Here is a 22,923-nt window from a genome sequence, read left to right as displayed (position 1 = left end):
AATGCTTATTAACATAAATGTCTGATACTTTTTTTGAATTTTGAAATGTTCATTCCCATTACTTCCACTGATAATGAATTACAAATTTTACAGCCTATATATAAATAGTACAGATTTCTGACCAAAATATAACTTGCATGCATTATTCTCAACACTCTCAGCTGATACCCTCTCTACCTTCGAGGGTTTGGTACTAGGTATCTTCATAGAGTAAGGAAACAATTAGATTAAAAACTAAAGATTATTGAAACTAAAGATTATTTCGTTCATCTCTGGTACCTATCTTTTATGGGTAAGGATCTTTCTATAGAACGAGCTTCCTGTCCATTACACTCCGTTGCAACTTCACAAAATCCCCGTATCTTGGGAGCTTCCTGTCTGCAAAGCCACCCTTCTCCGGTAGCATGTCCTCAAGAGGCACAACTTCAACTTCAGTTCTTCAGCAGTGTTGCAGTGTCCTGTCAGCAGTCACAGTGAGAGTTATCAGTGTTGGCTTCAGTGTTATTAGAGCCGGCTGCTAAACTGGTTTTGTTGTTGTGCTTTGCCGCCGTAAAGTTGCACTTTTTCATCATCGTTTTTTGATTCAAAGTGTGGTTCGCGTTTGCCAGTCTGCCAGACTTTTTGCAACTTTTCAAGTTCGCACAACCGAGACGCGCGCTGCTATTATGGAGTATAGGTTTTCGCATTCTGCCACTTGATTGTCAGGTAGGTGACAATAATCGCTGGTTACACTGTGTTACAGTAGTTGATCAAACAATAATACTAAGGAGTGAGATTCATTTCAAATTGTCAGCATTGGTTAAATTCATTGAAGTTGAATGTGAACACAATTTCTTCCCTAGTCATACTATAAGCTAGGTACTAACTTTGAAATTAAACAGCATTGTTTAATTGGAAAGCATAATTGTTATTTATAAGAAGTTGATATGAAGTTTCATCCACCATTAATGTTATATAATAATAATAATAATAATCTATTCGACCAATCAACATACATTGTACAAAATATTTCAGAAAAAAACACTCTTAACTGGTGTAGCTAACACCTTCGCATGCACAATACATTGTATATCAAAGTCTAAATGAAACCTCCAAGGTAATCCTGTGTGGAGCCCTTATTCATAATTTTATTCACAATAGAAAAAAAAAAATGAAATGAAAATATAGTCATACTTGGATATTACATAAATTTTAAAAACTGTAAAATTTTGAAAAAGAATTACTTGAGAAAAAGTATTGAACATGAAAAAATATTAATTCATAAAGTAATTAAACAGGTTTTTGTGCGGGCAGCACATTCTGAGTGACCATTATCATTGTTCAGCTAACAGAAAAAGCCATGTAAATTAAAAGTGCTATATGACACAATAGTTACACAAAATTACATATAGAATTCACGTTTTCAAGCATATGATAACAATATCAAATTAGATACAAACAGGTAAATATTGGCCTTAGATTATGGAATCCTCTTATAGAAATAATTGAAAATCATAAAGTTCAGCAATGAATTTTTTCAATCTGGCCTTAACCGCTCGGCTATATTGGCACTCCTGTAAGTCAGGTTGCAAGGCGTTAAAAAGCTTACAACCTACATAGGTACTTGAAAAATCGTCTGTTATGTTCAAGTCTTGGTAATTGAACTCTGTTTCTGTATCGAACATTATAATATGAGATATGAGGCTGTGTTATCAATTGATTTTCGTTTTAGAATGTATCTAGGACTGCTTTAAAGAATGTCTGACTGTTAGTATATTAAGGGACTAGGGACCTGAAAAGGGGTAGTGAGTGCTCGGTCCTTGGCTTGCCACAAATTAATCCTATAAAATGATTTGTGCTACAATAATTGGCTTTAAATTTGTGATGTATGCACTTCCATAACAAATTAGTCCATAGTTGATCCTCGATTCTACTAAAGTGTGATATAAATGGACTAGAAAATATTTTGGACACATATTCTTCAAAAAATAAAAGCTTCTTATGGAAATTAACATTTCTAATTTCAATTTGTGAATATGCTCATACCAAGAAAGCCTAGGTACTATCTATTAGTAAACCAAGGTACTTGACACAATCTGTTTCCCTTATTATTTCATGGAAAAATAATCAATGAGGTGAATGTATAGGTTTGGGAACCAATAAAGGCTTTCTTTATTATTTATTTTACATTGTTAAAAAAGATCTGGCAGCGTTACGGATCTAGACATGGAAAGCGCTATCTGTTTTGTTGAATGATAGACAAGGATATCAACACCAATGTTATATTATGTTGATCAAATGCTGCGATTTTAACGTGGAGTGGACCTGAATATAATCCGTGGATCTTTGAAATGTCTCTTTTAAAATTATTTTTATTCGCCAATGTACCCTTCAACTTGGCATCACATTGAAACAATTAACAATCCTCATTACAATTTTTTATTCTCAGTTCCTTTAGTGAGACTCTCATTAAAATTCAGCATTGGTTGAGTGCGATGTATTGATGTTATATATAAGGAATGCTGACAGTTTGAAGTGAATCTCAAACGAAAATCACATCCAGCTAGTCTTTCATTGACTAATTAGATAAACTATTTTTGTGCAATGTTTGCTTCTATTACAAGGGTTTTATAATGTATTGTATTTCTTGTGGACTATTTCTGAAACAGTGTATGGTTGACCGAGCGAAGTGAGGTCTAAGATTCAAGTCGACGGTTTGGCATTTCTCTTACTGTTTAAATGTTCAAATGTTTATAAATGTTGATATGTTGCGCATTTACAGCGAAACGCGGTAATAGATTTCCATGAAATTTGACAGGTATGTTCCTTTTTAAATTGCGCGTCTACGTATGTACAAGGTTTTCGGAAATTTTGTATTTCAAGGATAATATAAAAGGAAAAAGGAGCCTCCTTCATACGCCAATATTACCGTAAAAATCAGACTATAGAATTATTCATCATAAATCAGCAGTCTAGTGGACTATAATACTACCCGTTCAAAAACATCGAACATCTTGAAAATGTATCTTTCCATTAACGTTAGTAGACAGTTGACTATAATACTACCCGTTCAAAAACATCGAACATCTTGAAAATGTATCTTTCCATCAACGTTAGTAGACAGTTGACTATAATACTACCCGTTCAAAAACATCGAACATCTTGAAAATTGTATCTTTCCAACAACGTTGTAGACTGTTGCAGCCAGACCTGATAACAGCGCTCACACTCACATTCCGGGACGACACGTCACGGTACGATATAGGACAGAAAGCTCTATGTTTCTATGTTTCTACCGTAAAAATCAGACTATAGAATTATTCATCATAAATCAGCTGTCTAGTGGACTATAATACTACCCGTTCAAAAACATCGAACATCTTGAAATTGTATCTTTCCATCAACGTTGTAGACTGTTGCAGCCAGACCTGATAACAGCGCTCACACTCACATTCCGGGACGACACGTCACGGTACGATATAGGACACAGAAAGCTCTATGTTTGTTTAGGATTTTTTCTAGGCATTTTTAATTGATAAATTATTTATTAATTTTTGAGAAAACATAACAACAGGTCAATGTAACTCACTGAACGCGAGGTCTACTGTTCACAGAACTACTAGTAATTTGTAATTTTAAAAGAGTTTTTTCGAAAACCCATAATAATTATCATTACCCATAATACTAACTGAACTGTCATTCTGGACGTTGAAATAAAATTTAAAATATCAGTTACTACCGTACATTTTTTTCCAAAAAACGTGACATTTTTTCCAAAAAACGTGACATTTTCTCCAAAAACGTGACATTTTTTTCAAAAAACGTTTTGTGAGACCCCTTGATACGGTACCCCATAATATTAACAGTATACTTTCCAAATCAGATAGCTTTAAATCATGTTTTCACTTTCTCAAATAATTGTACTTTTCAAACCATTTACTACTCAAGTTAAACTAGAGAAAACTTCTAGATTGTAGATCACTTCACTTATATAAGCTACTTTATTCAAATTATTAAAAACAATATAAAACTTAAAGTTTTAAAAATGTTTTTAATAAAAAAGGGTACCCTTAATAAACTATTTGTAAAATGGTACCTTTTATTTAAAACATGTTTAAAACATAAAGTTTTATAAAACTTGTAGTACTTCTAGGGTACTATACTATGTTTTTATTAATTTACTTCTAGATTGTTTAATCCCTGGTATGGTTGAACTTGTGAGCTGAAAGATTGATTGAATATTACTTCAATAATATTATTTGGATAAGGATCGATAGGAATATATTTGTTGTTTCTTCTTCTTCTTCCTCTTCTCCTTCTTCTTCTTCTTCTTCTTCTTCTTCTTCTTCTTCTTCTTCTTCTTCTTCTTCTTCTTCTTCTGTTTTATTCTTCTTCTTCTTCTTCTTTTTCTTCTTCTTCTTCTTCTTCTTCTTCTTCTTCTTCTTCTTCTTCTCTTCTTCTTCTTCTTCTTCTTCTTCTTCTCTTCTTCTTCTTCTTCTTCTTCTTCTTGTGAGATTCTTATCAATCCGTCATCAGTCCTTGTTTTGTACAAATTCGATGATATCCATTCAGTCAATGATTTTCATTTAACTAATGCTGACATTCTCAATATAAAGTCAAGCATTGTACTTCTACCGTTGTTCTCATTCATTGACAAATTAGTAATTCCAGGAATGGTTTCACCTGTTTTTGCCAGGTCTATGGAATATTCCATAAATAGTTGTCCCTTGAACATGAAGGGTTGTCTAGGACAGGTGTGTGGCATATTCCATAAATAGATTCCATTGAATGGAGGATAGTGTGAGAAACATTTGAAACATGTCTCTGTTTTGAATTGCTACCTGCCTTTCCAAGAATTGTAAGAGGTTCTGATTATTCATAACATATGTTTCACAGTTAATGAACTCTTCACTGGCTTTTCCTAGTATTACAATTATTATTCTGCATGGTTATTCTTAGAATAATAATTCCTTAGCAGTATTTCAAGAATAGAATAGATGAAGAGAAGTCGAGCTAATTAGGTAATATTTATGTACCGGTGTAGGAAAGCAAAATTATGTTATAAGTATAACCATAGAGAAACGATAGCATAAGTAGATATCCCATGGTATAGGGCGTTTATGTCGCAACTTTTACTGTTATCCCAAGCCGAAAGTTCACGTAGTTCTTTCCTATGCAGCTGTGTGACGCTGGTAGTCTCTCAAATTGTGCCGTTCATACACTATCACCCCAACAAAACAGTAAAAATTGACAATAATCGGCTTGAGATAACAGTAAAAGTTGCGACATAAATTCTCTATACCATGGGATATCTACTTACGCTTTTGTTTCTCTATGGTATAACATAGGTATAATTCAAAATTGTGTTATAAGTATATCATAAGTATAATTCGAGTAGGGCTACTTGAATTGTTAATTAATAAATAAATAATTTCGTAGTATCCTTTTTCAAATTTTCATATAAAACACAACAATTAGTTTCGGCTTTCAAGACATTTTCAAGTTTATATAAAAAATAATTTATTATTTCTTTATTAATTATTCTATAAGTATAAGGATGACTCCATTCACATTCTTCACAAATAAGTATAATTAATATCGGGGCACCGAGCTTCGCTCGTCATTTATTTATTGATAAACAGAACTCAATCCTTTGAAATGATTGGGGAAGGACTAACAGGCACAGCCAAAAACTGGTTCTTCCCCGAATTTCGATGTATACACTATAAATATTCCAAAAAGTAGGTTATGTTCCATACACTTGAATTCAGGTCAAATTTTCAGTCCAAATATTTGAAAACATAAAAGTTTTAATTTAGATTGTTTACATACCAAATTGAATAACAAAATAACACTCACTAATCACTGTAAAATAATTGTTAACTTTGAATATTATGATATACCATCTCATGTAAACAAATCAGATTATTTTGATGGAGTCAATTGAAATTTCTAGATTTCTCGCTTGATACGGTAAGCTAATTGATTACACAGCTGATCTCCCACACTGACACACGCATCTTCTCTTATCGACAGACGACGGAATCATCATCTGTTTTTCCAAGGATGAATTATCCTTTCCATGTCCTTCAGCGAGTTTTTACAGGGATGAGACCTAGTGCAATCGATTTTTTATATCATAAACCTACTATATTCCAAATTTCGTGAAAATCGTTAGAGCCGTTTTCGCAATCCGTTGAACATAAATAACCAGATAGAAAAATATAAACAGATGTACAGAAATTGCTCGCTTAAAATAATAGGATCATGATAAAAGTGCTGTGAACGAAGTTGATGCAATAAAAGACTTTCCCCAATTAGTTAATCGAATAAAATTTATTTGACATAAAATTGCAATAAGTAGTAGATTATCCTATTGTTTTGAAGAAAATTCTCTTGAATAAGAATATTATTATAAAGAGATTCCGTAGATGATTTGTAGTCTTTTTTATTGTGAATTGTGTGATAAAACAGTATTTGATTTGAAAATAATTGAAGTCTATAAAAAATCGCTTGAGAAGCCTCATTGAAATCCAATCAAACCTTGATTATGAAATCGTTATTTATCAAACAAAAGTATTGATATAAGGACTGATAAGAATTAAAAATAGTTGATCAATGCATATAAAATTCCATTCTTCCCAAGTACAGACAAATTTATATTAGAATTAAACCTCGAAACTCGCAGTCTCTAATCTTCGAATTTGAGAATTTGAAAAAAATCCAATCACTCTGATTATGTAAGAGACGTGCTCTTGGTTCCCCAATTGGAAGGGTGACTGTTTGTCGCCAGCTCCACCAATAGACAGCTATAAGCTTTGGAATCACTTACCTGTGGTTCGGAAACCACGTAAAAATACAAGCTCTCTCCTACGCCACTCATTATCCACGCACTAGCCTGGAGGTGTGCCTTTCAATCTCAATAGTGAAAAATTATGATAATCTCTTACTAATTTGAAAAAAAAGCTGTAATGAGTTGAATAATATCTCATTACAGTAGTTAGAAAATCAGTCAAGAGTATTCCAAGGATCTCGTACTTGTTAGAAAAAGATGTAAAAGTTTTTTTGGACTCAAAATTGTATGTGATTAAGTTATACATAACCTCTAGACTGTATATTCTAGAGAGTAAACCTAGATTAAGGTTAGAAGCAGTTTTGAGTGAATGCCTGTTGTTACTTTCCTTGCCCTATTACCATTGGTAAGGAAAGTATTGCTTTCAGGAAAAAATTAAGGTACCCCAATTTCTAAATTTCTATACGTTTCAAGGTCCCCTGAGTCCAAAAAAGTGGTTTTTGGGTATTGGTCTGTATTGTGTGTGTATATGAGTGTATGTGCGTCTGTGTACACGATATCTCATCTCCCAATTAACGGAATGACTTGAAATTTGGAACTTAAGGTCCTTTCACTATAAGGATTCGACACGAACAATTTCGATCAAATGCAATTCAAGATGGCGGCTAAAATAGCGAAAATGTTGTCAAAAACAGGGTTTTTCGTGATTTTCTCGGAAACGGCTCCAACGATTTTGATCAAATTCATACCTAAAATAGTCATCGATAAGCTCTATCAACTGCCACAAGTCCCATATCTGTAAAAATTTCAGGAGCTCCGCCCCATCAATGCAGATAGAATCCCAATTATCAGGCTTCAGTTACAATTGAAACAAAAAAAATCAAGTGGAGTAGATTGAGCATGAAAATCAATTAATGTTCAGTAACATTTTCACCTGAAATTGGAAATAAGCTTTAAATTCGAGAAAATGTGATTATCCAATTTCAAACTGTTGGCAACTGTTGATTCTATTAAATGATTCACTATGAAGAGATAGCACACCTCGTATGTTGCCAGCGTTATTGTCCTGTCTCCAGCTGACTCAGATCTTTTTTTATAAGTAGACTTGAGATGCGCGTGAACACTAGCGTCAGGTGATCAATTCTCATAACAGCAAGGAAAGTTGTGTGATTGCGCCACACCAGATTTTTTTACTTGAATTGTAAAATATATGTTTATGAATAAATAAATAAAAGAGATAAGAAAATCAAACTAATTGGAAAGAGAGTTGGAAAATCTCACTAGAGAGAAGAAAACTCAATACTCTATGGATATAGTTAGAAAGAGATTCATCTTGAAATTCAAGATAAATCAATTGCACTGACGCCATCAACTATTTAGTGATTAAATCTCCCTCTATTCTTGTTTTCTTCTCATTTCAGCATCACATAGTGTTGATGATATTCTCAAATAATATCCTTTTTCATGAATTGACGGTTATCTGTTAAAACTCTGCTTTGATTTTCATTTGAGTTCAAAACAATATCATATTATCGTAATTCATATTGCATTCAACTTAATATCTTTCAATAATAATTCTTCAGTTCATACTTTGTAAAATGCATTGGATAGTTGGCCATTCAGTAACTTACAGTATTACGAGTTAGCCATCATTGTAATTCAACTAGATAAATAAATCTAATTGACCGAGCGAAGTGAGGTCTAAGATTCAAGTCGACGTTTTGGCATTTCTCTTAATGTTTAAATGCTTATATGTTTTTATGTTGCGCATTTACCGCGAAACGCGGTAATAGATTTCCATGAAATTTGACAGGTATGTTCCTTTTTAAATTGCGCGTCGACGTATATACAAGGTTTTCGGAAATTTTGCATTTCAAGGATAATATAAAAGGAAAAAGGAGCCTCCTTCATACGCCAATATTACCCTAAAAATCAGACTATAGAATTATTCATCATAAATCAGCAGTCTAGTGGACTATAATACTACCCGTTCAAAAACATCGAACATCTTGAAAATGTATCTTTCCATTAACGTTACTATTGTACTTACTATAGTTACTATACGTTACTATAGTTGACTATAATACTACCCGTTCAAAAACATCGAACATCTTTAAAATTGTATCTTTCCATCAACGTTGTAGACTGTTGCAGCCAGACCTGATAACAGCGCTCACACTCACATTCCGGGACGACACGTCACGGTACGATATAGGACACAGAAAGCTCTATGTTTGTTTAGGATTTTTTCTAGACATTTTAAATTGATAAATTATTCATTAATTTTTGAGAAAGCATAACAACAGGTCAATGTAACTTACTGAGCGCGAGGTCTACTGTTCACAGAACTACTAGTCTATTAATCACCTGAGTCTCTCAATCTAACTCCATCCATCTTCAAAGACAATGAATCAATTTACATGTATTATAAGATCAATATAATATTCTTTTGGCCTCAACTTGACTTTCCCATTTAGAAGAAACAGAGAATTATTTATTCATTTACTAAGACTTCATAATGCACAAATCAAATAAATAATATGATATGATCAGAAAAGGACCAACATACCAAAAACTGGTTCTCCTCAACTAACAATGTATTAGTGAGAGAGAGAGAGAGATAGATAGAGAGAGATTAAGTGAGGGTTTGATTGATTGATTGAGTACTTTATTTATGTAGATTACAATATATACTGGATTATTTATGCACTTATATACAATAGCTTACAATACAGCAAAATTATAGATGAATTTACATAATATAGACTAAGAAAATAATTATTGAACTGTATATGATATGAAAAAGCAATTTGTAATATAATAACTATAGATAATTATATTGTTATGCATCTACATAAATTGGCGGAGCTTTGGACATATCAATGTCCATTCTTCGGAAAGAATATTAAAAATATCCTCCTCACTAACTCTCTACCAAAACATTAATTTAATTCATTAAACTAAGGATTTATTAATGGAAATATTGTAAAAGTTTTAATCAATATGAATATTTAAGAGAAAAAAAAAACAGAAAATTGATAAAGTAAAATAATATTATATAGGTAGATAAGATAAAATTATTGATTAATAAAATGAAGTAGGCTGAAGTAGATCAGGGTAATCAACTTTCAGTAATATACAGAAGTATGCAGTGGATAATTAAAATAACATGAGTTTATATAATTATATATATATATATATATATATATATATATATATATATAAAATAATATTCTATAGGTAGATAAGATCAAATGATTTATATATATATATATAATTCATTCTATAACAGGTTTAAAGGTTTGTATTTGTGGGATGGGTGGGGGATGGTTGTAATGTGATCGTTCTAGGGCCGGACAGTTTCAGTCATTTGTTCCAAAAGAAGTTTTTTTAAAGTCAGGATGAAGCTCGCTCGGCTCTCGATGGACCTGATAGAAACAGGAAGTGTATTCCATGCACGACAGGCACTGACTAAGAAGGATTTTGTGAAAATAGTAGTTCGATGATTGGGTATCCTTAAAGTACTTTCTCCGGTTCTAGTATGTGAAGCATCTATCCTCCTACCTTCAGAGACAAATTTGAAATCATCTTTAAAATAGTTCGGATTACCGTATTTCAATATATCTCTAAACAAGCTTGACTATTCGAAGAAGCCTTTGACCGGGAAGCTTTAATGTTGAACTAGCAATGTGGGCTGGGGTGATATGATCATGGCGTTGGAGAGAGTAGACGAAACGTAGACAATAATTTTGGCAACGCTGTAGTTTATCATTCAGAGTGACTTGCATATCGTTAAGAACAGAATTACAATACATTAAATGTGGGAAGATGAGAGATTGAACCAATAATAATTTAATGTTTCTAGGGAGAATATCGTGCATTTTCTTCAATGCATGCATGAGAGAGAGAGAAAGAAAGAGTGAGTGAGAGAGAGAAGGTGTGTGAGGGAGGATGATAAAGATTCAGTAGACAACTTTACTCTGGAGAATCAAGTGTCCAATTTTCAGTAGTCAAATTACATTATTTATACAAATTACTGGAACGAATTTAATAATTAAGTAAGTAAATTCGTATGGCTTTGTTGGTGGGGAGTCCCTTGCGGGAAGGATAATAATTAAGTGATCCTCAACTAACAATGTACTAGTGAGAGAGATAGATAGAGAGAGATTAAATGAGGGTGAGAGGGAGGTAAGGATGATAAATATTCGGTAGAAAGATAGATAGAGAGAGATTAAGTTAGGGTGAGAGGGAGGTAAGGATGATAAAGATTCGGTAGACATCTAGAGAATCAAGTAGTGTCCAATTTTCAACACAATTGTTGCGGTTTTTATTCTATTTATTTTGAGATAAATATGAGAGCACAAGGATAATATCCCATAATTGCTCTCTCAACATATAATACTAGTAGTTCTGTGAACAGTAGACCTCGCGCAGTATTCTCATCCACGAGTACCTGATTGAAACCATTGACCTTATGGAAATACAGCAATAGACTGGCTTCTCCACACATCTGTGTAATCACTTGTCAGCTGATTTATGATGAATAATTCTCTAGTCTGATTTTTACTATAATATTGGCGTATGAAGGAGGCTCCTTTTTCCTTTTATATTATCCTTGAAATGCAAAATTTCCAAAAACCTTGTATATACGTCGACGCACAATTAAAAAAGGAACATACCTGTCAAATTTCATGAGAATCTATTACCGCGTTTCGCTGTAAATGCGCAACATATAAACATATAAACATTTAAACATTAAGAGAAATGCCAAACCGTCGACTTGAATCTTAGACCTCACTTCGTTCGGTCAACAAGTAAACAATAATTGAAAACGCAATATTTTATACAAATATTGAAATAAATAAAAGGTCTTTACGAAAAATCTCTCTGAAAAATATCCAGTACAGAAAATTCAAACACAATTTTAGATAACAGAAAAGATAAACACAGCAAATAATAAAATTAAAAATAAGGTTTTTGGTTGATTCTCTACAGGTGTCAAGAGAGAAAGAGAAAGAGAGATATTAGATAAGATTAGAGCCCTTTTTATGTATGTTACGATATTTACTGACTTATACACTTATTTCCATTAAATGACAGTATTGCTAATTATTCAACGAATTTTACAAAGTATATCAAATAATGAGAATAAATATTGAATGTAATAAGAATGACGAGAATATTATATTGTGATACAACTACAAAAATTGACGGGGTTTCAACAAATAGGCTAATTGTTGATTCTCTGAAAAGGATAAAAAATAATATCCTTCCCATAAACACACGTCTAGGTGTGTTGAGAGAAAGAGAGTGAGAGAGAGTGTGGAAGTGTAGGAGAGTAGTTATGAGAGAAAGAAGGATCCAGTAGTCAACTTTAGTCTGCAGAATAAAGTCATGTGTATTCAATTTTCAACACATCCTCTTATTAGTTGATAATTTGATTATTCGTTGATATGAGTTTTCTGTCACATGAGTCTACATGTGTTCGACAAGCACCAGCTGTTCTACTTTACTTTTATCATAGAATAACATTATATTGTGAATAAAATAAAAGCAGAGATTCTATTTTATTCACAACACAGTATATCAAAGATTCATTTCAAGTTCAAACTTCTTCTCATGTTTCCTATTACTTTATCTTTTTCTTCTTCTTCTTCTTCTTCTTCTTCTTCTCCTTCTGTCTTCATCTTCTCCTGTCTTCTTCTTCTTCATCTTCTACTTCTTCTTATTTTTCTTCATCTTCTCCTCCTCTTCCTCCACTTCTTGTCGTAGAACTTCTCTTTCAAAAAAAAAAAAAAACCAACAAAAGGTGTGGATGTGTGAAAAAGTTTAGATCTCGACTACAGGTCTCAATTATAGCTGCCACCATAGGTTGGCATAGAGGAGGCGTGTCATCCCCTCCCCCCACCCACCACCCTCATTCCCCTTGACAATAAATCACACGCTGCAACCCGCTGCTTATTATTATTATCATTATTATTTGAAAAGCTAACAACATACGTCATCATAGCTTGGCTTGGCCAGACTGCTTCTAATAACCAATTTTCACGCCAACTCTCTGGTCCCAAGAAGAAGAAGAAGAAGACAGGAGAAGATGAAGACAGAAGGAGAAGAAGAAGAAGAAGAAGAAGAAGAAGAAGGAGAAAAATATAAAGAAAAATAAGAAGAAAGGAAAAGGAGGAGGAGGAGTACGAGAAAGAGAAGACGAAGAAGAAAAAGAAGACAGGCGAAGAATAAGAAGAAGAAAAAACTGGAGGCGGAGGAAAAAAGAAGAAGAAAGTAGAAGAAAAAGAAGAAAAAGAAGAAAAAGAAGAAGAAGAAGATGAAGAAGAAGAATGGGAAGGCGTTGGAGATGGAGAAGAAGAATTAATGAATGATGGAGAAGGAGAGAAAGAAGATGAAGAAAGGAGACGAACAAGAAAAGAGAAGAAGAATAAGTACTGAGTGAGAAGAGAATAATGATTGTGATAAAGAAGTCAAGGAGAAGATGACAGGGTTTTGGAATATCAAGTGATTACAGAAAATGGTGATGATGATGATAATGGTGAAGAAGAAGAAGTCAGGTGAAGATGATGATGAAGAAGAAGAAGAAGAATAGAAAGAAGAAGAAGAAGACAGATGAAGATGATGTTGATGATGATGGTGAAGAAGAAGAAGACGAAGAAGTAGATGTAGAAGAAGGTAACCATCAAACAAAAGAACGTGAAGGAGAACAATAAAATAAAATGAATCTGCAAAAGGAAGACGATACGAATATATAAGGAGAGTAGGAAAATAAATCAAATGAAGCTGAAAAAAGAAGAAACAGTAGGCTACTTAATAAGAGAAAGAAGAAAAATATGATAAATTCTTCAAGATCTCAATTGGTCAAGTTTTCAGTTTGTCAAGTTTTCAATTGAACCCTTGCGGAGCACGGGTTACCTGCTATAGTGTGGTCCACGTAATAATGGCAGTGGATAAAGATAGAAGAATAGCGATGCCAATTCTCTGCATTAATTATTTATATTTCTACACCGTCGAAAACATAATAACTGTCATCGTTGTGGACCTAGAAAAGGATAGTACAACCGGCTTTGTCGAATGATAGACAAGGATAGCAAAACCAAAGTTGATCAAATACTGTCATTATAACGTGGACCTCACTATAGTCTATAAATGAAGGGAAGAAATTGTCTTATACACATTTAATACATACGATATATGAAATTCACGAATGACGCATCATTTCGTCTAAACTACTGGACTGATTAACTTGAAATTTTGTATATTGATTGTCAAATATTCCAAATTAAGGTTTAAAGCAGTTTTGGGCGAATGCCTGGTGTTTTTACCTGCATTGTATCTATTGTCTATGAATAAATGAATTTACCGAGGATGGTTATAGGCCTATTATAATTTTTCAAGATGCTAGTAGGTCGAGTTGTTAATCAAACCCTTGCGCAGCACGGGTTACCTGCTATAGTGAGGTCCATGCTATAATGGCAGTGTGTGATTTGCAATGGTGTTGCTATCCTTGTCTATCAGTCGACAAAGCAGATAGCGCTATCTCTTTCACGCTTTGCGATGTTGCCACATCGTTTATCAACAATGTAGAAATTCAAATAATTGACAAAATATTTAATCTCAATCATAAAAAATTTATTATCACATCTTTAAAAAAAAAATATTTTCTTGACAAATAAAATACTTTTAACTATTTTCAACAATAATGAACAGTTAAATTGATCAGACATACCAGTATCAGCTGTTAGGGTGGCAAGGATGAGATCTGGCAACCCTTTTCTCCTATCTTCCTACACTGCCATTATACTCACTATAGTAAATAATATAGAGAAACGGAATAACGGAGTAATATGCAGTAATATCTCTGGTAATACGTTGTGATTCTCATAATGGCTAAAGCTAATACAAGATTCGTCTGTCATAACAAATTTGTGAAAAGTGTAAAAATACAGAATTATTATAGACAAGTCTTCTAACAGCACACTTTGGGCTTCAACAATGTAGCCTATGGAACTTCATGTACGGTAGCATACATGAATTTGAACATTAATTCTGAAAAATCTAGAAGGAAAATTGAAATTTGTGCTTCCAGGTGCACGAGATTGATATTTTTAGAATCTATGTTCAAAATGTGGAGATCTAAATGATTCCCGTTTTCCGGTATGCAATCCACAAGTTGACTTGTTTTGATGCGAACAAACGAACACACGAACAAACACAACCCTACTCTCTCTTATTATATAGACTTAGAAGATGATAGATTCCCAGTCATAAAAAAGTTTTTTGGTTTCTAAATTCAATGTTTTCAAGTACAATTCGGAAAGGGAACAGTTTTGGTTGGCCTAGGCCTGTTGATCCTTTTCTAATCACGTATTTGATTTGTGCATTGGTTAATGTAAATGAATAAATGTAAATTTAAATGAATAAATTTAAATATAAATGAATAAATTTAAATATAAATGAATAAATGTAAATGAATAAATGTAAATGGATAAATGTAAATGAATAAAACATTTGCTGGATGCCTAACTTCAAGGATGGTATATAACTATATACTATTCTTGGGCTAACAAGGGCCTTCTTCTGTTTTTTTTTCAGGGTAGTAATGGATTCTCTTCATACTGTCAGCAAGTCTTATAAAAAATGACAACAAGGCTTCCCGTTCAGCCTACAGTTGGAAGTGTAGACTGCTAAGCTGTATAATGACAGGTTGCTAACAGGTGATCAGCCTCAGCCCAACTGAGTGCTAACAGGCTGCTTTCAGCTAACAGCTCAAGAACAAGATGAAGAAAAAGTGGACTGGAGAAGAAAAGAAGATGAAGAATAATAGGAAGGAAGGAGGAGAGGAAGGAGAGCAGTGTAGAAGAAGAGAGCATTGATGAAGAAGAAGAAGGAAGGTGAAGAAGAAGGGCAGAGTGGGAGAAAAGAATATAAAAATCTCATAGAAGAAGGAGAAGAAGAGTAGGAAGGAAGGAGGAGAGGAAGAAGAAGAAGAAGAAGAAGAAGAAGGGCTGAGTAGAAGAAAAAAGCATAGATGAAGATAAGAAGAAGAAGACGAAGAAGAAGAGTAGGAAGGAAGAAGTACAAGGAGAAGAAGAAGAAGAAGAAGAAGAGCAGAATAGAATAAGAAGAGGAGAGGAGAAGAAGAAGAGCAGATAAGAGAGCATAGAATGAGAGGAAAGAGAAGCAAGAATAGAAGATAAGGAATATAAATAAAAAATAACGAATGAATAAATAAAAAAAAAATGTTTTTGAAAGTATCACTTTTTCGCTCTCGGGACGAAATAACAGAAAAATTACATAGGGCGTAAAAGTAACTCTATTTTAAATAACATGGAAAGCATATCTACTTAAAAAACTTACATTTGAAACTTAGACCAGTTATAGAATAGACACGGCCCATTGTATATTCATACTGAAAGTCGATGAACTCAACATCTACTGCCATATCACCATATCGTGACGTCAGCATCGGATAGAAAACAATGTACCACAAACTCAGCAGAAAAGTTTTCTATCCGATGCTGATGTCACGATATGGTGATATGGCAGTAGATGTTGGCTTCAGTGGCTAGACTTCCCAGCGTGTCTATTCTACAACTGGCTTAATATTTGAAATAAGTTAGAAGGTCTAAGCTTAGATGAGGAAGCATATAGAGTAGTCACTAAACCAACTAAATTTAATACCTCAACCAGAAATTTGATCAATATTTATGAAATTTATTGTATGTTAAAATTATTACATAACTTACTTCATATTAGTATACTATAGATATAGTATAAATATTTTTTGTTATTCAAAATACCAGCCAACTAATATTTCCCATCAACTAATCAAATTTGGAACGGTAACTTCATCATAGTTGTGTCGGGCATTGTTGTTACAACTTTTGCTGATAGATAGCGCATAGTGCTGTCGGCGGTGAACTGTGATTACTGCTGTTTACTTCTTAGAATATGTTGTAACACATTGTTACTGGTCATATGGGTTTTTAAAATTATTTATTTGCAGTTTTTATAAGAATGCAGTTGGAGGAAAAATGTTGTGTACATCACGAGTGAAAAATGCTTTTTCCTACAGTTACGTTGAAAAGTGGCCATTGCTGCACTGATTACAGAACGCAAAGAATCACTTTTCTGCTCTAGTGCGGGAAAAATCTTTTCTGCACTCCAGATTTGCAACATGGCAACGCAAAATACTTAGTAGGTTATATGGAGCACTAGTGCAGCAAAATCAAAATGAAGTTGGTAACAGTGACTGGGCTGCTATAGTGAGCAGAGGTGCAACGAAGCACAACGCGCACCTTATTAAGTATATATTATAACCAAGGACAACGAGGACTTTAGGATTTTAGGATTAAGGTTTTCATTAATAATAAATTTACACAGAAAAACATTTGATGGATTTCAGACAATTTTACCCATAATTACCCACTTCTCATATTCAATGGTAACTGTAGGAAGAACTTAATGTGAAATATGTGCGCAAAGTTCCTCTGCTGCACTCAAAAAACCATTCCATAAACGTTTCTTTCGGTGCAGCAAACTGTCACTTTGCGCACTAGTTGCACAAATAACTATTTCCTACAGTTACGTTGAAAAGTGGCCATTGCTGCACTGATTACAGAACGCAAAGAATCACTTTTCCGCTCTAGTGCGGGAAAAATTTTTCTGCACTCCAGATTTGCAACATGGCAACGCAAAATACTAGTAGGTTATATGGAGCAACAGTGCAGCAAAATAAAAATGAAGTTGGTAACAGTGACTGCTGTGGCTGCTATAGTGAGCAGACGTGCAACGAAGCACACCGCACAAATTATTAGTATTAGATATTATAACCAAGGACATCATTTTTATTCAATTTGACAATAAATTAAAGTTTTTATCAATAATAAAATTACACAGAAAAACATTTGATGCATTTCAGGCAATTTTACCCATAATTACCCACTTTTCATATTCAATGGTAACTGTAGGAAAAACTTAATGTGAAATACGTGCGCAAAGTTCCTCTGCTGCACTCAAAAAACCATTCCGCCCTCGCCTACGGCTCGGGCATAAACGTTTCTTTCGGTGCAGCAAACTGTCACTTTGCGCACTAGTTGCACAAATAACTATTTCCTACAGATACCTTGAAAAGTGACCATTTCTGCACTGATTGCAGGCCGCAAAGAATCACTTTTCTGCTCTAGTGCACAAAGTATTACTTTGTGTATTCCATATTTGCAGCATGACAACGCAATATAGTTAGTAGGTTATATGGAGCACCAGTGCAGGAAAATCAAAATTAAGTTGGTAACACTGACTGTGGTCCACGTTATAATATGGCCGTGGAGAACGGCATTGCCTTGTCATTATGTGCCCTCATTAATTTAATTATTATTATTATTATTCACTTTCAAATAAATTAAGGTTTTTATTAATAATAAAATTACACAGAAAAACATTTGATGGATTTCAGGGAATTTTACCCATAATAACTGACTTTTCATATTCAATGGTAACTGTAGGAAAAATTTAATGTGAAATATGTGCGCAAAGTTCGTTTGCTGCACTCAAGAAACCATTATTCCGCACTCGCCTATGGCTCGTGCGTAAACGTTTCTTTTGGTGCAGCAAACTGTCACTTTGCGCACTAGTTGCACGAATAAATATTTCCTCCACCAACTGTCCAAAGTGCTTACTTTACTCCCTGGAACATAATACTATAGGGTCACTTTTTCGCTCTTGTGATGAAAAAAGAGGAGAAAACTCCCTAGAGCGCAAAAGTAGCTCCATTCAAATAACATGGGAAGCATCTCTATTTTAATAGCTTACACTTGAAATATGTTAGAAGGTCTAAGCTCAGATGAGGAAGCATAATATAGGTGTTTGTCATTGAGTCGACTGAATTCAATACCACAACCAGAAATTTGATCAACTCATAAAATATATGTTTCTATGATATTACATACTTGATATTAGTAGCCGATAAAATTTTATACATATTTTAAAATATTTCATTCTATTCAAAATACCAGCCAACAAATATTTTTCATCTGCAATTCAAATCTGAAACGCGCGAACTGGAGCCAGCCATTTTTGATAGTCTGTCAGCTGATAATTGTTACAACTTTTGCCGATAGTTAGCGCAATCGACAGTGCCAATCAGATGACCGGTTTTGAGGTTTTAGATTTTAGGTTATGTTGTTTAAGAAAACCTCAGACCAGTTATAGAATAGACACGCTGGGAAGTCTAGCCTCTGAAGCCAACATCTACTGCCAAATCCACCCATCTTGACGTCACAACAGTGACAGAAAACTTTCAGATCGTGTCTATTTCAGATTCATGGTGTTTTTAGGTTATTTCTAGCTATGAGCAAAAACAATATCGGTTAAGTTATAATGTGTTATGTGATATCGGCTTCAAAGTTATAATGTGCTTTGAAAATAATAAGGTACGGTAGCCTACAAAACTAATTTATTGTCATGCTGCAATGAGTTCACTTACATCATAACCAAGGATAATATTACAGTTACAACTTACAATATATATGTGTATAAATTTCAACTTATGCATGAAAAGATATTCCCCTTTTTCCTAAAAATTTCAGTGCATTATATGCTGCACAGGAGGTTCCATTTTCATAAATAATAATTACATAAATAAATAACAATCTGCTATGGAAAACAAGCTTGTTTAACAACAATGCATTGTTTAACAACAATGTAAGTTAAACACCACAAACACTTACACAACAAACTCAAAAATTTTTCTATAATTTCTATACAATGCGTGACTTCACTGTTGTGACGTCAAGATGGGTGGATTTGGCAGTAGATGTTGGCTTCATCGACTTTCAGTATGAATATACAATGGGCCGTGTCTATTCTATAACTGGTCTAAGAAGAGAACATTGTCACCAATAACGTGAGTTATTAAAATTATTTGATTTGCAGTTTCTATAAATTAAGGTTTTTATTAATAATAAAATTACACAGAAAAACATTTGATGCATTTCAGGCAATTTTACCCATAATTACCCACTTTTCATATTCAATGGTAACTGTAGGAAAAACTTAATGTGAAATACGTGCGCAAGTTCCTCTGCTGCACTCAAAAAACCATTCCGCCCTCGCCTACGGTCGGGCATAAACGTTTCTTTCGGTGCAGCAAACTGTCACTTTGCGCACTAGTTGCACAAATAACTATTTCCTACAGATACCTTGAAAAGTGACCATTTCTGCACTGATTGCAGGCCGCAAAGAATCACTTTTCTGCTCTAGTGCACAAAGTATTACTTTGTGTATTCCATATTTGCAGCATGACAACGCAATATAGTTAGTAGGTTATATGGAGCACCAGTGCAGGAAAATCAAAATTAAGTTGGTAACACTGACTGTGGTCCACGTTATAATATGGCCGTGGAGAACGGCATTGCCTTGTCATTATGTGCCCTCATTAATTTAATTATTATTATTATTCACTTTCAAATAAATTAAGGTTTTTATTAATAATAAAATTACACAGAAAAACATTTGATGGATTTCAGGGAATTTTACCCATAATAACTGACTTTTCATATTCAATGGTAACTGTAGGAAAAATTTAATGTGAAATATGTGCGCAAAGTTCGTTTGCTGCACTCAAGAAACCATTATTCCGCACTCGCCTATGGCTCTTGCGTAAACGTTTCTTTTGGTGCAGCAAACTGTCACTTTGCGCACTAGTTGCACGAATAAATATTTCCTCCACCTACTGTCCAAAGTGCTTACTTTACTCCCTGGAACATAATACTATAGGGTCACTTTTTCGCTCTTGTGATGAAAAAAGAGGAGAAAACTCCCTAGAGCGCAAAAGTAGCTCCATTCAAATAACATGGGAAGCATCTCTATTTTAATAGCTTACACTTGAAATATGTTAGAAGGTCTAAGCTCAGATGAGGAAGCATAATATAGGTGTTTGTCATTGAGTCGACTGAATTCAATACCACAACCAGAAATTTGATCAACTCATAAAATATATGTTTCTATGATATTACATACTTGATATTAGTAGCCGATAAAATTTTATACATATTTTAAAATATTTCATTCTATTCAAAATACCAGCCAACAAATATTTTTCATCTGCAATTCAAATCTGAAACGCGCGAACTGGAGCCAGCCATTTTTGATAGTCTGTCAGCTGATAATTGTTACAACTTTTGCCGATAGTTAGCGCAATCGACAGTGCCAATCAGATGACCGGTTTTGAGGTTTTAGATTTTAGGTTATGTTGTTTAAGAAAACCTCAGACCAGTTATAGAATAGACACGCTGGGAAGTCTAGCCTCTGAAGCCAACATCTACTGCCAAATCCACCCATCTTGACGTCACAACAGTGACAGAAAACTTTCAGATTGTGTCTATTTCAGATTCATGGTGTTTTTGGGTTATTTCTAGCTATGAGCAAAAACAATATCGGTTAAGTTATAATGTGTTATGTGATATCGGCTTCAAAGTTATAATGTTCTTTGAAAATAATAAGGTACGGTAGCCTACAAAACTAATTTATTGTCATGCTGCAATGAGTTCACTTACATCATAACCAAGGATAATATTACAGTTACAACTTACAATATATATGTGTATAAATTTCAACTTATGCATGAAAAGATATTCCCCTTTTTTCCTAAAAATTTCAGTGCAATTATATGCTGCACAGGAGGTTACCATTTTCATAAATAATAATTACATAAATAAATAACAATCTGCTATGGAAAACAAGCTATGTTTAACAACAATGCATTGTTTAACAACAATGTAAGTTAAACACCACAAACACTTACACAACAAACTCAAAAAAGTTTTCTATAATTTCTATACAATGCGTGACTTCACTGTTGTGACGTCAAGATTGAAATAGTGGGATTTGGCAGTAGATGTTGGCTTCATCGACTTTCAGTATGAATATACAATGGGCCGTGTCTATTCTATAACTGGTCTAAGAAGAGAACATTGTCACCAATAACGTGAGTTATTAAAATTATTTGATTTGCAGTTTCTATAAAAAATGTTAATGGAGGAGAAATATTGTGTACATCACAAGCGAAACATACTTTTTTCCCTCAGGGAAAAAAGTGGTACTTTTCTCTCTAGATATACAAATAACTATTTCTCCCTCGGGCTTCAAACTTTCCCCTCAGGGAGAAAAAGCAGTATTTTTCACTCTAGATATACAAATAACTATTTTCTACAACTGCGCGTAAAGAAAGAATTTACACAATCAATTCTCCTCGTAAAACAGCTTATTTCTGAGGAGAATCTACTTTTTCTCTCGCTAACCATCCGCGCATGCGCAGTAGATTTACTTTACGCTCCCAAATCATTGACGCATGCGCAGAAGAGTTTCTTTACGCTCCCTAATCAGCTGATTGTAAGCAGCTCGCCAAAAATTCAGATCTTAACCTGAAACGTCGGTAATTGTAACTCCGCCGATATAAGTAATTTAACAGGTTTGGGCAGTTGTAGAAAAAATGTTGTATGTAATTCGCGCGTAATGCTTCTTTATCGCTCTTGCAAAATTAGGGAAACTAATTAGGGAAACGCTTCGCGTCGCGTGATAACTGTTTTGTAACTGGTTTGAGCGATAAAGTCGCGCATTACGCTCTTAATACATAAATAGCTATTTTACCGCTCAAAGCAAAGGTAATACATTCACAAAGTATCACATACAAAACCAGAAATAAATTTAAAAAAATCTAGAAGTTCACTGTACGGTACAGCTAATAATAATTTATGGAAATGAATATGGAAGAAGTGAGTGAATGAATTGATGGTTCAACGATAACTAATAACTAATTAACTAAATAAACAAATAACAATTAAAGATAACTGACTAGCAGTCATACAAAAGTAGAAGATAAATAATATTAAAGATAAGCAGAAGAAGCATTTTTATAATAGAAAGCAAATAGGTATAAGTTCAATTATGACTACAAGATGAGGCAACTGATAGCGATAAAAATCGTGGAGGTGTAAGGAGTCTGAAGAGGAGGAGGAGGAGGAGGAGGAGGAGGAGGAGGAAGACGATGAAGGAGGAAGAGGGGGATGAGGAGGATGAGGATGAGGAGTAGGAGGAGGAAAAGCAGTTAGAACTGAAACACTGAACTGAGACTGTGAAAAGAT

At 33.8% G+C, this 22,923-nt stretch overlaps 1 protein-coding gene across 1 annotated transcript in view; it reads left to right on the top strand.

Moving 5' to 3' along the window:
• Nucleotides 1-433: 433 nt before the first annotated feature.
• LOC111061332 (protein shifted) overlaps nucleotides 434-22,923 on the top strand; it is a 74,169-nt gene continuing 51,679 nt past the window's right edge. Inside the window, exon 1 of the mRNA XM_039420594.1 lies at nucleotides 434-705. The gene's annotated coding sequence lies outside the window, so the exon portion shown is untranslated. The remainder of the gene's footprint in view (nucleotides 706-22,923) is intronic.

This window comes from Nilaparvata lugens, chromosome 2 (genome assembly GCF_014356525.2).
Source record: "Nilaparvata lugens isolate BPH chromosome 2, ASM1435652v1, whole genome shotgun sequence".
Lineage (NCBI taxonomy): Eukaryota > Metazoa > Arthropoda > Insecta > Hemiptera > Delphacidae > Nilaparvata > Nilaparvata lugens.
The sequence above is the reverse complement of the archived record's forward strand: the minus strand, read 5'-3'. Positions and strand labels throughout refer to the sequence as shown.